Below are 18,276 nucleotides of genomic sequence, written 5' to 3' on the forward strand. Positions count from 1 at the left end.
ACACATATATATATATATATATAATTTAATTTAACTACTATAATTATGAATGTACACAAATTATTTTTTTTAACACACATTATTTCAAATATTCTAGGTAAACCTGCCTATGTATTAGCTGATATGTTTAAAATTCATCCCACAACTGCATCTAAGACAGGGGTGGGCAAATTACGCCCGGGGGCCGGATGTGGCCCAGCGGAATGTTTTATGCAGCCTGCTGACACCTACAGCAGACATGCCTATAGTCACGCATTATGCGGAAACGGCCCGCAAAATCTTCAAAAAAGCTCACATGTTCCGCCGTTCCGCATTCACGATTTTTTGTTCCGCCAAGTCTGAATTCCGACACTAAAAAAAAATTGCCATTTTATCATTATTTATTAATAGTGCGAATTGAAAATACTGAGTGCAAAATAAAATATATATAGGTCTGTGTTTATTGTTTACATTTCATCTACTTCCGGACCCGGTGTGTCCTAAATTTACGAAGAAATGGTTGAAGACTAGATCTAGATCTAGTTCTAGACATAGATCTCTAGATCTACTGATCTAGTAGTCTAGGTCTAGATATTAGAATTAGATCTATTCTTAGAATCTAGTAAGTGCTAATTAGCCAAATATTCCATTCAAATCCCTTTCTTTTCACGACAATGGCTCTACTACAGTATATAACAGTTTAACAGTACTCTACTAGATTTAACTAGATCTAATCACCTAATCTAATCTAGATTCTAGGTTTAGATTGACTAGTGACTAGATCTATCTCAGACTATCTGTATTCTATCATCTATCAAATCTATCATCATCTAGACTCTAGACAATCTAGAATCTAGTCTTAGTCTAGACTCTAGGCTACTAGATAGGTCTAGGTCACTAGACTTCTAGATCTAGAATCTAGACTAGATTTAGATTAGAATGAATAGATTTCAATAGTCAATAGATCTAGATCTAATCTAGTCTAGTACTCTAGATTGTTTTTTAGATGATTTGATAGATCAAATAGATCTGACTATTCTAATTCTAACACTAACTCCTTGAACTGGTTTCTAAGTAATCTAAGAAACTTTCAAAAGGATTTTAAAAAAAAAAAACGTTATTAAAGATCTAGTCCTAAATTAATTAATTAACTTGACTTAGACTTAGACACACACACAGTAAGTCTAACTCTAAGGCCTAAATAAGGCTATTAGTATTAGATCTACTTTTCTTATTACATAGTCTAAATTAGTTTCTAGATCTAGAAGTAGGGCTAGCACTAGATAACTAGATCTAGAAGTAGACTCTAGATCTATCTAGAAATAGACTTAGAAGGTGATAGATCTCTAGATTCTAGATTTCTATGTATCATTATGTAAATTTAGTTCTTAATAAGTCTATTATAGACTATAGATTTAGACATAAATATTTAGATCTCTAATATAATTATTATAATCTGTGTTCTTAGACATAGAGGACTTATATTATTAGATATAGATCTAGACTAGTACTAGTAGACTTAAATTATTTTAGATCTAGAACTATATACAAGATCTAGTGTGACTAGAGTAGAGCCCTAGAATTAGAAAAGGATAGATAATCAAGTAGATCTAGAATAATCTAGACTAGATTTCACTAGATCTAGTCAATAGATTTAGACCTAGTAGTAACAAATAAAAATTGTTTGTTTTTTTAGTTTTTGTTCTTTAGGAGGGTTTTTGGACCAAAGTCTTGTTCGGGTCTCTTGATTTAGAATGCACCATTGAAGGACATGGTCAGCATTCTCTAGTGATGGGCAAGTTTCTCTAGTCCCGACATTTAACTTCCAGAACATATATTGTCTCATTTAGTGAACAAGCCTTTTCCTTTGTGGAAACTAAACAAGCATTACTACTGGTCGATTTTGACTGACTGTAATTTGACAGCAGTCACAAGGATAGAAACTAGTAAGCTAGTTCCACAGTTCAGAAACATCATGCACGAGTGTAAAAAGTAAAATACTGCACATTAAGTACAACTGTATATTTGTCAGGATATTTTAATGTTAAATGACAACAGCAATTTGAAAAAAAAATTGTAAAATTGGTTTAAATAATTGCTAACTCTTGTTGTAATTCCTTAACGTGAAGTGTGGGAAAAAAAAAGAAACGTGAATATAATACAGTGTAAATATGAATTAAAAGAAATTCTACACAGTTAGCTTAGAGTGTCTCTATAAGTTGTATATAAATATGCGGCCCGCCATTCCCAATTTTTTAAATAATGCGGCCCTCGATACAAAAAGGTTGCCCACCCCTGATCTAAGATATTCATGTACTGTTTTGGATGTTATGTATGTCGACATATCCGATTTGATTTTCTGGCCCAATAAGGAGAGTCTCAGGCCCAAAAAATTTATTTGTACTTATGACAGGAAGATGACAGTAATAAATGACTGTTTTGAAATTTTCATTGAGAGACCTAGCAGCGTTAAAGCACAGGCACAAACCTATTCTTCCTATTAGCACAACACAGTAAAATATCTGATTGGAACATTACTTTCAATAAATGAATTAAAAATATTTATACTAAGCCTTATAGTTTCTTTGGATTTAATAGCCTTTAAATTTTTATTTTTAGAAGTGATGTTGTTCACAAGAGAATCAAATTTAACTTTTTGTTTTTTAATGAGGTGATATCAATCTCAGAAACCTTAGTTGGCAAAACCTTTTTAAGCTCTGATGGATTTATCCAGTAAGATAACAAGCCTGTAACTGTCTTACTCTCTTTTAGCCTGGTGTTGGCTTCCAGCATAAATAAAGTGTCTGCCACATTTCTTCTTCTTCTTCATCGTTCTCATTGTTATGTTGGAGTGTTCATATGACTAGACCAGTACATGAGATGAACTGCGCAGTGGTTTCCAAATCAGGGAGCTCTCCATATAGTTTTCTTTCTATTGGGGTGATTTGGGGCCAATGTCTTATACGGGCCTCTTGGTAGAGAGAGCAGTTTTGGAGGACGTGGTTGGCATTTTCTGGTGATATTCCACATGGGCAGATTTCACTGGTTCCAATTTTGAGCTTCTGGAACATGTGTTGTCGCATTCCGTTGTGTCCGGTCCTGAGTCGAAAGATTAGACGTTGGTCTTGTCAGGATAGCTTATAGTAAGCGTCATCTTTCTTGTGATTTGGATGGGAGCTCGTCCATTTCTCATTTATTTGTTCGGGTCTCTTGATTTAGAATGCACCATTGAAGGACATGGTCAGCATTCTCTAGTGATGGGCAAGTTTCTCTAGTCCCGACATTTAACTTCCAGAACATATATTGTCTCATTTAGTGAACAAGCCTTTTCCTTTGTGGAAACTAGACAAGCATTACTACTGGTCGATTTTGACTGACTGTAATTTGACAGCAGTCACAAGGATAGAAACTAGTAAGCTAGTTCCACAGTTCAGAAACATCATGCACGAGTGTAAAAAGTAAAATACTGCACATTAAGTACAACTGTATATTTGTCAGGATATTTTAATGTTAAATGACAACAGCAATTTGAAAAAAAAATTGTAAAATTGGTTTAAATAATTGCTAACTCTTGTTGTAATAAATGAATTAAAAATATTTATACTAAGCTTTATAGTTTCTTTGGATTTAATAGCCTTTAAATTTTTATTTTTAGAAGTGATGTTGTTCACAAGAGAATCAAATTTAACTTTTTGTTTTTTAATGAGGTGATATCAATCTCAGAAACCTTAGTTGGCAAAACCTTTTTAAGCTCTGATGGATTTATCCAGTAAGATAACAAGCCTGTAACTGTCTTACTCTCTTTTAGCCTGGTGTTGGCTTCCAGCATAAATAAAGTGTCTGCCACATTTCTTCTTCTTCTTCATCGTTCTCATTGTTATGTTGGAGTGTTCATATGACTAGACCAGTACATGAGATGAACTGCGCAGTGGTTTCCAAATCAGGGAGCTCTCCATATAGTTTTCTTTCTATTGGGGTGATTTGGGGCCAATGTCTTATACGGGCCTCTTGGTAGAGAGAGCAGTTTTGGAGGACGTGGTTGGCATTTTCTGGTGATATTCCACATGGGCAGATTTCACTGGTTCCAATTTTGAGCTTCTGGAACGTGTTGTCGCATTCCGTTGTGTCCGGTCCTGAGTCGAAAGATTAGACGTTGGTCTTGTCAGGATAGCTTATAGTAAGCGTCATCTTTCTTGTGATTTGGATGGGAGCTCGTCCATTTCTCATTTATTTTATCTACAATTAATTTCTTCATTTCTTCTGGATAGAGTGCAGAGTTTACTTGTGAGTTTGTTCTCCCACTCTTGTCAGCCTTCTCATTTCCTGCTAGTTGTATGTGAGCTGGTATCCATTTAATAACAGTTTTTTTTTGCTGTTGTTGTTGAGCTTTGTAAGTGCTGTTCTGAGGTTTTTAATATGAGGGGAATCAGAGTTTTGCAAGCTTTGGAGAGTTGTTTTCACGTCTGTTAGAAAGACAATCTGACTTTGAGGGGAACTTGGATGATTTGCTAGCATGGTAGCAGCTAGTGCTAGTGCTTCCCTTTCTGCTCTGTGACTGTCAGAGAACTCTCCAGTTGCTATGGATTTTTCTAGTTTTCCTTCATCTGGCCATTCGATAAGTATTCCAGCTCCTCCATTTGTGGTGGCTTTATGGGATGAGCCATCCGTGTAAACTCTGATCCACTGATTGCTAGGGTAATTGGTATGTAGAAAACAGTTCACTATTTCCTTGAGCTCTGTTGGTCTGTAATCAGATTTTCTTTTTATGTTTTCAATATGGTCCCTTATAGTAGGAAGAGGGCTTTCATCCCAGGGTAGAGATTCATTATAGTGTATTGAGGATTCCAGAGTAATTTTTTCAAGTTGGTGTTTCTTTTTTAGGTTTAGAGATTCCTGTATGAAATTGGTCCTTTTGAGACGGTTTTTTGTGCCAGTTTTGTGGATTTTGTTCTGAGTGGGTGCCTCTCAAGGTTTCCAATTTAGTGAATTGGGAAAGGATTTTTATTTCTCTTCTTTCATCCAGAGAGATCAGGGCAGCAGTTTCCTCCATAGCTCTTATGGGTGTTGTTTTGATTGCTCCTGTCATTATCCTTTGACCAATATTTTAAACCTTGTCTATTTTTCTTAGGTTGGTTTGGGCTGCTGAGCCCCATGCTGTGGCACCATACAGGTCTTACATAACTGGTATAGGTCTTTTTCAGGATGTTGTGATTAGCTCCCCAATCTGTGCCAGCTAATTTTTTCAAGAGGGATAGTCTCTGGATGCCTTTACTCTGTGTTTTATCTATTTGGTTTTTCCAGGTTAGTCTCGGGTCATAGGTGACTCCAAGATAAGTAGGGCTGTCATTTTTTTCTAAAGCTTCCAAATCTAATGTTAATTTTATTGTTTGTTGTTTTGTTGACAGTGAGAATATGGTATATGTGGTCTTTTTTGTGTTGATGGACATGCCCCAGTCTTTGGACCAATTATTGAGTTTATCAAGAGCATCTTGTAATCGAAATTTCGATGTTCCTACATATTCTTCTGTGCTAATTATGGCAAGGTCATCTGCATACATGCTGCTTTTAACTTTTCTAGGTAGGTTTTGATTTAGATCGTTTATGAATATTAGGAAAAGTGTTGGGGATAGGACTCCTCCTTGGGGGACGCCATTTTTTATACCCACTGTGTGGCTTCTTTGTCCTTGCATGCAAACTAAGGCTTTTCTATTATTTAGGTATTCCTTTATCCAGTTGTACATTCTTTGGGATATGTGATGCTGGACTAGCTTGAGCAAGAGACCTTGTTCTCAGACTTTGTCAAATGCTTTTTCTAAGTCATCCCACACCATTGTTGTTGGTTTCTTTTCTCGAAAGCCGTCTTCTATTTCTTGTGTGATGAAGGCAATTTGATCTTCTGTTGATCTGCCTTTTCTAAAGCCAGCCTGGGCTTCAGTGAGTAGGTTATTTGACTCAAGGATCCATGTCTGCCACATGAGTGCAGGACTCACCAAGTCCAACTATACAAGAACAGTGGGCTGATAGAATAATACCATCTTGACTTATTACTATCCAGGGCTGCAGTACATGCTAACCACTGAGAGTGAAGACCTATTAAAAAGAAAAAAAAATTATTTAAAATACCTGTACATATCAAGACATTGGTCTCATATACATGTAAATACCTTTGAATATCAAGATATTAACTATAATATAACAATATTTATTACTTACCTTTGCTAGTGGTTTAAAAGCCATAACATCTTGAACCCAACCATCTAGGAACTGGTTGTAAGCTGCTAAACTCTTGTAAGCCTGTAGACATTTTCAAAAGTAAAAATAGCAATAACATTTTAATAATAGATGTAGAACTCTTGTAATATAAAGAATTGGTTGGACTTCGAAGCATCCTAAAAATATAGAAATTCAAAACCCTAGTCTACACCAAAAATTCAATTGAGACTAGTGAAGTGCTTCAGCCGCAACAGCCAAAAGGTTTGGGCTAAGGTGTAATTAGCTTCAAATCTTAAAGAGCATTTGAAAGTTGTAAAAGAAACACAGATCTAGGACCATTAGATTTATCAACAAGTTACTAGTCTTGATGAGCCTAGTCCTAAAATAAACTTTAAAAAGTCTTCAGCCCTAGACTTAGATCTAAACTGGATACTTTGGTTTAGATGCTAGATCTGGTCTATATAATACTAGTATCTAATAATAAGTAACTATTATCTGTAACTATAGTCCAAATATATCTTGTGCAGAGATGTGTTTAATGAGCGCCTAAAGGCAGCACTGAAAACCTCCCAGATACCCCTCTCCTCTGGTCCACCAATGAGATTGGACCATAGCGCTCTGAGCATGCTATAACTATAAGCATGAAAGTAGTGCTACATAAAAGCTAAATTTATTTATCTTATCAAGTGACCTAGAAGTGAAGACTAGATCTAGCTATATCTATTAGATAAAAATTAAGTTTCATATGCTTAAAATATGCAGCAACAGAGAGATGTAGATTTTAGATGTTATCTAGATTTTCTAGATCTATTCTATAGAGTCTAGATGAGATCTAGAATGATCTACTAAGCCTAAGCATTATGTAGGCTAGACTCTAGATCTAGTCACACTCTAATCTGAGACATCATCCAGATTTTGTATATAATATATCTATGATCTATGTAGCCATAGATCTACATCTAGAATACTAGACCTTGAAGGCTTGAGTAGAGAGTAGATCTCAATCTATGTAGGCCTACATTATATGTTACAACAATGTTGATCTAGCTCTAGACCAGTGTTTCTCAAACTTTTTTGTCTGCTGGCACAGTAAACAAACTACAAAAATTTCGCGGCACACCACGAAGAGCAACAGATGTTTTATAATAAAAAGAAAAAAAGATTTTGCCTGTTTTTCAGTATTATGTTTAATGTGAATGTTGTGCCTGTTTTTGAGAGCAAATGCAATCTAATCGAGGCTCCAAAGTCGACAAACAAACTCGCATTTCATCGTCTATTGTAAGAAGTCTCTCTCTTTTCTTAGATTTGATTTCAGTCAGTGCTGAAAATCCAAACTCACAAAACCATAAAGATGTAAATGGAAGAATTATTTTGATTGCTTTTAAATTGATTACAGGATATAACTTGTTGATTGAAATCCAAAACACATCCAGGCTTTCTCTGACTTAAGAATTGCATTGTTTTTTAAATCATTGAGCTGCTCTTCTTCTTTAGTTGTAAAATTTGTAGCTTCATTGTTTCCAAATGGAGAGCTGACCCATTTATATTCATTACTTCAAACTGTTGAGAAGTAATGCTGCAATGCTGACTGCAGGTGTTTCAAAGTGTCCAGAATTTCGGGGGTGATTTCTTTATTTGAAGCACATTCATTGTAAGTACGAAAGCAGTCCTTTCGTGATTTTACTTTGCCACAAAGACAATCAATTTTAACCAAATGATTTTAGTTTTTGCGGATGCAATGATGATGGTTTCCGATGGTCCTTGAAGACTTCAATTCAATGAATTTAATTTGTCAAATAAATCAGTGAGAAATGTCACCTTAACCCACCAAATCTCGTCATGAATAGAAAATCCAAAGTCTTTTTTTTTTTTTTTTTTTCAGCCTCCGAGAATGAAATCAGCTCAGCCTTGAGTTGGACGACATGCTTTAACACTTTTCCCCTGGTGTGATACAGGAGACATTAGTAGTCTGAATCCATTGCTTCACAAAGCTCTGAGGAAAGTCAGAATGCAAGCGGTCGAGATTTGAGGAAATTAACAACTTCAATCACTTGATCCAGAACAGACATCAAATATTTGAAGGCAAGAGCTTCTCTGTGGATCATGCAGTGAACAACTAATACATTTGGATTTTCTTGACGCACAAGAGTGAAGAATCCCTTTCTATTTCCCTGCATGGAAGGACAGCCATCGGTGCAAACGCTGACACAGTTTGTCTCCACTGTACTTTGAATAGCAAAATGTTTTCGTTCACCACTTAAAAATCTTCGCCTTTGGTCGTAGTTGGTAAGTCTTTTCAAAATAAGAATTTGTTGACACATTTTTCATCCTTTATGAACTGAATAAAAGCTAACAACTGGGCTTTGCACTAATGTCAGTGGATTCATCCACTTGAAGGGACCTGATGTTTTCGAAGTATTCCTTCGGTTGCGCTTTTACAACTGGATGTTTTGTTTCCAAGTGTCTCTTCAATTTGCTTGGAACAAGCGCCTCGTTCAACAGAGCTGAATTGCAGATCAGACAGAATGACAATGGAGAATCTTCAGGTCCTGAAGATATGAAACCATATCCGATGTAATCTTCTTTGTACCTTTGTTTCGTTCCATGCTTTTCATTGAACGCTTTCGCAGTTTCATTCCTACCAACGTATTTCTCCATGGATAACAATGACTAAGGCTTAGTAATAATTTGTTATTATTAGCATACACCTACAAAATTTACATGAAACACATCGCTTATTATAATCGTTACCAATTCAAGAACTGCTGAGCGTCTGCTAAGGCGGCCTACATTTGAGTCATTATAATAATATATATATAGTGGACAACTCCATAACCTGAAGAGCTAACACCCCTTTCTGTCATAATGTAGCGATCCACTACTATTACTGGTCGTTGCAAGTTGGGATGTCGTCGCAAGGTAAAATAAAAATTTAATAGTACGCAAACCTGTGTAACGCTGCACGTGTGGCATTCTGAAAACTCCTCGGCACACCTGCAAATCTTCGGCGGCACACAGTTTGAGAAACACTGCCCTTGACAATAATAAATATTGACTATTCAATCTGATTCTACATTTATGTCAAACAATATTATGAATATAGTAGTCTAGATATGCTAACTTAAATAGTTAGAATATAGATCTAGAATCTAGTCTAGATTAGTTATTAGTAGATCTAGATCTATTCTAGGTCTAACAATAAAATTGATTCGGAATACCTTGAACTCATCCTTTGTGATTGTGTAAGCACTTTCAGTAGAACAAGATTATAAGTGAAGAGATCTGGATAAGCACGCTGGACTGTCGTTCGGACTTATCGATGGTCAGGGGTTCAAACCCTGCCCGCTCCCATCCCCGCCGTCCTGCGGGAGGTTTGGACTAGGAAGTAATTATCTTCAACTCTGAAGGAACATCCGAAATAAGTAAAACATTTTACAAAACATGTTTTTTTTTTTTTTAATTTAAAAAAAAAAAAAACACAAGGAGGGCAGCAAATCATTTTCTTTATTATGCTGGCTTGCTTTCAAAGTGTAAGAATTAGTATTTGTTTCTGACTATATCTTTCTTTGCTCGACTTATCCATGGTAAGTGCCTAAAAGCTTGTGTTGACTGTGCATAGAAACCAGATTTTTACCAACAATATGTCTGCCGTGCCCTGATCACATGACTATGTCTACCAACCTAAAGGTACCTGGTGTGATGGGGAAGGTAAAGGCGTCTGGTTGTTGTGCTGGCAATCTCATTAACCATGGGCCACAGAAACAGATGACCTTTACATCCTCAGCCCCCTAGATTGTAAGGTCTGAAAGGGGAACTTTACTTTACTTTAGTGGGAAAAAAAAGTTTCTTCTTCCCTTTTTTATTCATTAAACACTGTTTTCTTTTCACTCAAAGAACTTGTAGGACTACTTTTAGCCTAATCAATTTGATGGAGGCGTGGTGGCTGAGTGGTAAAGCTCTTGACTTTCAAACTGGGGGTCCTGGCTATGAATCCTAGTGAAAACTGGGCACCTCTGAGTCCACCCAGCTCTAATGCCCAATCCATGGTTCAACAAATTTAAAGATCTTACATGGCAGTATGAATAAAATGACAGTCTATAAAGTCAACTAAAAAAAAGGGAAATTGTACAAGATATAAAATGGAAATATTAATTTGGAGCAAGTCACAACATTTTGAAATAGAAATGTACCAGCTACAACATACTAGATGCAGTAGATACCAAATCACAAAATTTTGAAATAGAAATGTACCAGCTACAACATACTAGATGCAGTAGATACCAAATCACAACATTTTGAAATAGAAATGTACCAGCTACAACACACTAGATGCAGTGGATACCAAATCACATCAGTGTAACTGGCAACTCAGATGTAGACTTCTTGGACAACCAGGGAAGGCTAACACCAATCATCTAGCAGGCTGTGAGCTTCAATCAGCTAATTACATTTTGAAAAAGAAATTTACCAGCTACATCACTCTAGAACACAGGACTCTACAACATAGGATTCAGCAGTCAATTCTACAGAAAATAGACAAAGTAAAAAAGTAAAACAAAAACCTAACTCCAAACAATAAAAACAACAACCTTCAAAGCAATGGAAGAGATCATTTTTTCCCTGGTTTCTCTGGACAAAATAAGAGAAATAATAATCCTTACTCAGTTTACTAAAATGGAAACCTAAGAGAGCTTCCCACTCAAAACTTAAACCCACAAGTCTGGCACTCAAAATTAACTGAAAATACCTCATTTCATACGAGAATCTCAAACAAAGAAACACTGCTTATAAAATATAATTTATGAATTAGTTAAACAGTGCAATGACTCTCTTCCCTGGGACCTAAGCTCTCATTCTGCCAAAAAAAAATCTTATCACAATCAGAAAGATCTCAAGGAAGAAATCTAATATACCAATAACCAGTGGGTCAATTATACAGATGGCTCATCTCAAGGATCCACCGGTAACGGAGGAGATGTCTTATGCAATGAATGGCTCAATTGAGAAAGATTAGAAAAGTTAATAGCCACTGGCGATCTCTCAGACAGCCACTGAGCAGAAAGGGGAGTATTAGAACCAGCAGCTACCACACTAATCAACCATCCATCTGTGAACAGCCAGATTTTCTTTCTAAGGAATACCAAAAACATTTCTTTCCTATCTTTCAAAAAATCTGATGCCTCCTCTATCAAACAAGTCAAGACAGCTCTTATAAATCTCAACAATAATAGCAAAAAAACTGTTCTCCAATGGATCCCAGGCACACTTTCGTATAGAGGAGATGAACAAGCTGACACTGCCAAAATGGGAGAATAAGTAAGCAGTCTTAAATTCCATGGAAGGTGCAGTGGCTAAGCAGTAAAACACTTGGCTACTGAACTGGGGTGCAGGGTTCGAATTCTGGTAAGACTGGGGTTTTTAATTTCACGATCTTTGGGCGCCTCTGAGTCCACCTAGCTCTAATGGGTACCTGACATTAATTGGGGAAAAGTAATGACAATTGGTCATTCTGCTGGCCACATGACACCCTCGTTAACAGTAGGCCACAGAAACAGATGAGCTTTACATCATCTGCCCTATAGACCACAAGGTCTGAAAGGGGTACTTTACTTTTTCTTTTCTTAAATTCCACTATATCCGGAAGAGAAAAAGAAAAAGAGAGTAGTATAAACCAAAAATATAACAGTTGTTGTTCAAACATCAGGATCAAGGATGCATGTTACATTCTATCAGGACACAGTCAATGAATTATTTTTCACCTTTGAATAGGGCACAACATAATGAGTTAACACTTATTCTGGATGTTGAAACCAGTGAAACATGCCTTGTAGAGTTCCTCCAAAGAACATATTGCCTTGTTTTATCGTGAGACCCAAACAAAATACTGGCCCCCAGCAGTCCTTTAGAATAAAAATTTTATGGAAAGCTGCCTGATCTGAAAAGAATGGAGTTCGTCTTCGATATATATATATATATATATATATATATATATATATATATATATATATATATATATATATATATATATATATATATATACAGGATGTAATATTTAAGTTAAACTTTTGTCACACAGTCTCATATTTGTTTATATTGACTTTAGTATTCACATTTATTCAAATAAAATAGCTGTATATATTCTACATTTATCCTTAAAATGTTGTGCACTGTTGGCCACTAGTTCAAATGTTTGCTGTGTTAAAGGCTATAACTAGGCCTACTCATGTGGCTCACATTGAGTTAAAATCAGACATTGTAATCCTTTTTGTGTGTGTCTACATCCTCTTATTGTTTATTTGTGTTTTCAGGTGGCGATTTTATTGTTTACCATGGAGTTGTCTACTTTTCAAATTTTACTGACCAAGTTTTTTACAGTGACTGATCCATCAGCAGTTTCCGAAGCAGTAACTGATATCTCAAAAAAATATCCCGTTACTGATGGTGTCTAGTCACCTCAGGTAATCTTTCTCTTTTTCTTTTAATATGTAAAGAAAATTATATGTATGTATTTTTGTATATAGAAATGGATACTGTTTGTCTAAGGTGGATGTGTTTGACCATGGTGGATAAAACAGAGCTTGATCTTTGCAGAAGCTGTAGAACACCTTTCCACCATGGGAACCATAAATTTAAATGAAAGTGTTCAGATTTTATCCATGATCACCTGTCCAAAGATTTGAAGTATCACACTCAATGATCTATTTAAACAAATAAAAAGAAGTCTACTGTTTAACCGCAAATCTTAATGACATTTGTAAAGACCTTCACATAATCCCTGTTGGTTTTTATTATCTTTTTAATATGTTTAATTTGTTGATTTTTACTTGAAAAATGTGTAGTTTTGGATACTGGATAGACAACACACATACCCACATTCTCATTATAAAATAATTAGTTTCTACTTTTGGACATTATGACAAATAATATAATCCATTAGCTTTGTGGCGGTATTAAAATGCCCTATAAAAAGGAACTTGATTCAAGAAACACAAGGAAGGGAAAAGAGAAATCTATTGTACATAAGTAAGAAGTAATGGGATGCAGTATGCACAGTGGATATTAATTTAAAAAAAGTAAAGTTTACCTTTCAGACCTTGCGATCTATGGAGCAAATGATGTCAAGGTTATGTTTCTATGGCTAGTGGTTAATGAGCAGGTCGTCATGTGTCCAGCACAATGACTAACCGCCTTAATTTTCACCACCTAAAATCAGTTACCCATTAGAGTTGGGTGACTGAGGGGCACCCTAAAAATTCAAAATCCCAATCTTCATTTAGGTTCAAACCCAGGACCCCATTGTTTTCCTATGAGGTACACAAATCATTTAGCTGACAAAAAAATCAAAATATTGATATAGAAGCGAAATGAAAAATGACTGAGCTTTTGGCCCATGACTTTGAAATGTTAATATCTATGTAAACTTGTTTATGTTGGCAGAGGATCAACAGGATTTGTTCATTGAAAGACACTTGAAGGTGTAGGCAGTTAAAGCAAAAGGACTTCTTGCAATGTTTGTTTCAAGGTAATGTTTTATAGACATAACATTTACCATCCTTTTTATTTATGAAAGCAGTAAAAGAGTTTTTTTCTTTTCTGGGGGGGGGGGGGATTTTTGTGTAATTCTGTTTGTGGTAAAAAAAAAATAAATAAAGTTCCCCTTTCCAATCTTGTGGTCTATAGGGCAGATAATGTAAAGGTCATCTGATTCTGTGGCCTATGGCTAACGAGGGTGTCATTAGGCCAACAAAATGACCAACCGCCTTTACTTTTTCCCCAACTAATGTCAGGTACCCATTAGAGCTGGGATTCATACCCTGGACCCCCGGTTCAGAAGCTAAGCGCCTTACCACTCAGCCACCGCACCTCTCTGTTTGTGGTAATCAGGCTATTTTATCTTGATAGGCTATAAATATAAGTGTAAAATATTTGTTAATGTGTATAAGATGCATGTCCAGATAAAGGTGCTACAACTGACCAAATTAAAAAAAAAATCATATGTAAAGATAAACTAAATCATGAATAGTGATGTGCCTTTAGAACTGTTTCATGGGAGTAAAACATCTAAAATCATTTTTTTTTCCGCAGGACCAGACACAACAGAATTTGACAACATATGTATTGGAAGCTCAAAATCAGAAACTGAAATCTGCCCATGTGGAGTGTCACCAGAGAATGTTGACCATCTTCTCCAAAACTGCTCTCTTTACCAAGAGGCTGTACATGACACTGGCCCCAAAACACCCCAATAGAAAGAAAACTATATGGAGAGTTCCCTGATTTGGAAACGCTGTGAAAATAATCTCATATACTGGTCCAGTCATCTGAATGCTCCAATAAAAAAATGAGAAGAAAGAAGATTGTATGTACCATTTTTGTTTGTTTGAGGATGGGGAGAAAAGTGTTCTTAGAATTCAAACACCAAAAGTATGTGTCTTTATGAATTCAATGTAATTGATACTAGGCTTTTTGGGCTGAAAATAAAATGCAGGAAATTTTATTGGAAGTGCAGAAAAAAAAAAGAGTTTTTAGCCAAAATAAACACTGTATAACCTGAGAACAAATCAGGGGGAAGAACCAAGGGTAATGCTAGTATACTATAGAAGTATCTTTTTTTATGCTTGAAACTTCATTGATGCATAACAGTGTCACAAACTGCTTGTTAATGTGATATGAAACATAATTTTTTATATTTTTTTTGTTACACATATAATCACTCTAAAAAAATTATTTCTAAAATAGATAACTGTCTCTAGTAACCTGCTAGTGGACCATGACCAACCTTTTTCTATCTTGCTTTGTATGATATAAACTTTCCTAGTTTTGACTTTAAATTGTCGCTCTGGTCGTGTCAGTTATGCTATAGGCTACTTTTAATTGCATATGTTAGACAAAAATAGTGAAAACAAGAGAACATAACATTTTCTAAAGAAATTTTTAATATTTTAAATTTTTAGGGAAGCAACATGGCTATCGAAAAGCAGAGACCATACAAACCTCATTAGATGAAGAGTTTTATTTTGTTGGTAAAGTCCTTGGTTTTGAGCCATCAGAGAAACATAGAAAGGTAATTTGTCAACATTTCAGATTTATCACTAATAGAAAAGCAGAAAAGCTTTGATGGGCAGCATCTTTGTTGACCCAGTGATCCATCAAACTTATGGAACAAGTGATTGTAAAGAAGTTCATTACAGTGCTTATGTCTGCGAACACTGAATGACTCACATTTTTAGTTCATGCTTTTCAAAATTTGGTGATAAAAGCTAAATTGAAGCCTTCATCTTTGGACAGTAGTCATGCTGTTTATTATTGCCGGCATTATTATTGCCTTTGATTAACACAACTTCCATGCTCCTATAGCAAGCACAGTGCATTCTGGGTCAGTATCTTTTGTTGACATGTGAAAGGGGGGGGGAGGATATCTGTGAGTTCTTCCTTTAAGCTCTCAGCAAGCACAACTTCCATGCTCCTATAGCAAGCACAGTGCATTCTGGGTCAATATCTTTTGTAAACATAAGTGGGGGGGGGGGGGGGGGAGGATATCTGTGAGTCCTTCCTTTAGGCTCTCAGCAAGCAAATCAAATCCATTAAAAATACCTAGCTTACATTGTGATTTCAATTTAAGCTCTCCTCACTTAGATAGTCAAGCAGTTTATAGCTTAGCATTTATACATTCAGTTTATAGCTTAGAATTTACTTATTCAGTTTATGGCTTAGAATTTATTTACTCAGTTTATAGCTTAGCCTTTATACATTCAGTCTATAGCTTAGAATTTACTTATTCAGTTTATGGCTTAGAATTTATTTACTCAGTTTATAGCTTAGCCTTTATACATTCAGTCTATAGCTTAACATTTATACATTATCTTATCACCAAATATTTATTCTTTCAGCTCTGTTTATAGCTTATAATTTATTTATTCAGTTTATAGCTCAGCCTTTATACATTCAGTCTATAGCTTAACATTTATACATTATCTGATCACCAAATATTTATTCTTTCAGCTCTGTTTATAGCATATAATTTATTTATTCAGTTTATAGCTTAGCCTTTATACATTCAGTCTATAGCTTAACATTTATACATTATCTGATCACCAAATATGTATTCTTTCAGCTCTGTTTATACCTTATAATTTATTTATTCAGTTTATAGCTTAGCCTTTATACATTTATTTAATAGCTAAGCATTTATACATTCAGTTTATAGCTGAGAATTTACTTATTCAGTTTATAGCTTAGCATTTATACATTCAGTTTATAGCTTAGAATTTACTTATTCAGTTTATGACTTAGCATTTATACATTATCTGATCAACAAATATTTATACTTTCAGCTCTGTTTTGACAATATATAAAGAGTGACTTTAGCTCAACTCCTCACCAAGCTTACAGTCTGTGACATTTTTTTGGTAAAACTTTGAATCAGATTTATGTGTGTATACTTAATTATGTTAACTACATTGATCAAGAATACTCAATTCATAAAAAGAAGCTGCTTTAAAGGATTAAAGATAACTTTGACCCTTTTGAGAAAACAAATTGAAACACCAGATTTTGAATTAATTTTGTAATTCTTTTATATTTTTTTTTCTTCTGAAAGCCACATAACGACACAAGTATTTATTCAAGGTTTTGAATGTATGGTATACTATTAGGTTTAGTATTGAGTCATTCAGTAAATTTTGTTTTGTGGTTTTTGTAAATTAATAAATGGAAGTTTATATAATGTGTTATGCTTATATGTATGATTTTTTTTTTACTGATCTAAAGAAAGAAACTTGAGGATTTTAATTTTTATTCCTTTTGAAACATGTAAGGAATATTAGAACATTGGTTGGCAACATTATTAGTGTAAAAATGTATTTCACTTGGTAGCCAAGAATGCTTATAACTGAGATGACATCACTACCTGCGGTTAACAAGGGTGCCATGTTGTCAGCACAATGACCAACCGCCTTTACTTTTTCCTAACTCATATAATAATAATAATAATAATAATCTTTATTATCCTTAAGGAAATTTGTCTTACAATTTGTGCATTACACCAAACAAAAAACATTATAACTATAAGAAACCAAAATGTACATTCACACCAGACTCACTCGTAATTTACATGTGACAAAGTTTATACCAGATTGTTCTTATTTAATGATTTGATTGCCAGGGGAACAAAAGAGTGTTTGTGTCTGTTTCTCTTTGCTATCGGTGTCTTGTATCTCTTTTGTGATGGTAAAATCACAAAATCCTGACACAAAGGGTGATTCTTTATTTCGATGATCTTGTTAGCTTTTTTATAGATGTTTGTCTCAAAACAACTGCCCAAATGGGGTTTGTTTTTTGCCAATGATTTTGCCAGCAGCATTTAGGATTCTATGAAGTTACCCATTAGAGCTGGGTGGACTTGAAGGCACCATAAAGATCCCAAAATTAAAAATACCCATCTTCACCAGGATTTGAACCCAGGGTCCTCCTGTTTGGAAGTCAAGTGCTTTACCACTCAGCCACATGCCTCCGTTAAAGGCTAGATTTTGTGACAATTATTTTTAGGAGAGAGAATGATGTATGCACAAAGTTGTAGTTTTTTTTATTTTTATTAAATTTATTTGTATTTAACCACTGACTTATTAATCTCTGAATTGTCAAATTTAAGTTTGTAATCAGTTAGTGTTGACCTTGGCTTGATAGGCTAAAAGGATTAACAATAATAATAATAATAATTATAGCTTGTATGTAGTGCTACTTTCATGCTTACAGCATGCTCAGAGTGCTGTGTTCCAATCTTATGTGTAGACCAGTAGGGGGGGGGGATTTGGGAGAGGGTTTTCCGTGCTGCCTTCGGGTACTCTGCTTGAGTCGTGTGTTGAACCTAGAGTCACCTTGATAGGTAGCCGAGCCAAGCCAAGTTCAAATTGTAAATGTTAAATATTTTTAAAAATTTAATACAGAATTTGATATTTATGAAATATTTAATACAGAATTTGATATTGATACAAAAAATAATACAGAATTTGATATTGATACCTGATACCATTTCATTTGTGTGTGTGTGTGTTTCCAATAATAAAAAAATAACAAAAAATAATA

The 18,276-nt window shown here is 35.0% G+C and overlaps 1 long non-coding RNA gene across 1 annotated transcript; it reads left to right on the plus strand.

Annotated features, from left to right (window-relative positions):
* The first annotated feature begins 328 nt into the window (after positions 1 to 328).
* LOC129927287 (uncharacterized) lies at positions 329 to 17,805 on the plus strand. The gene is made up of 7 exons (XR_008778946.1): positions 329 to 601; positions 8,075 to 8,478; positions 12,501 to 12,650; positions 13,630 to 13,714; positions 14,278 to 14,551; positions 15,147 to 15,256; positions 16,527 to 17,805. It is a non-coding gene; the product is annotated as an uncharacterized LOC129927287 (long non-coding RNA).
* The last annotated feature ends 471 nt before the right edge of the window (positions 17,806 to 18,276 follow it).

The sequence above is a fragment of the Biomphalaria glabrata genome, chromosome 7 (genome assembly GCF_947242115.1).
Source record: "Biomphalaria glabrata chromosome 7, xgBioGlab47.1, whole genome shotgun sequence".
NCBI lineage: Eukaryota > Metazoa > Mollusca > Gastropoda > Planorbidae > Biomphalaria > Biomphalaria glabrata.